The 215-nt window shown below is 46.5% G+C and overlaps 1 protein-coding gene across 1 annotated transcript in view; it reads left to right on the top strand.

Moving 5' to 3' along the window:
- The window catches only part of SPAG17 (sperm associated antigen 17), a 469533-nt gene that overhangs the window by 265242 nt on the left and 204076 nt on the right, over positions 1–215 (top strand). The gene's annotated exons all lie outside the window — the stretch shown is intronic.

Here is a 215-nt window from a genome sequence, read left to right as displayed (position 1 = left end):
GTTGCATGTAGGCATTCTGGATGTCTGCTCTGATGCACTGTAATTACAGCACATTGGAGCAGACTCAATTACAGTCCACTCCAGCAGCCTCGGCATCTCATGTTTTCAGTGTCCCTGCACTTCAAAATGGTGGCGGGAGCTCTTTAACTAAAGCTCAAAGAAGCTTTAGTTTAAAGCACCCCCACTGCCATTTTGAAGTGCAGGATGCTGAATAC

This window comes from Gavialis gangeticus, unplaced genomic scaffold (assembly GCF_001723915.1).
Source record: "Gavialis gangeticus isolate Ggan-Ray unplaced genomic scaffold, GavGan_comp1, whole genome shotgun sequence".
Classification (NCBI taxonomy): domain Eukaryota; kingdom Metazoa; phylum Chordata; order Crocodylia; family Gavialidae; genus Gavialis; species Gavialis gangeticus.
Note: the sequence above shows the minus strand (reverse complement) of the source record. Positions and strands in the feature narration are given on the sequence as shown.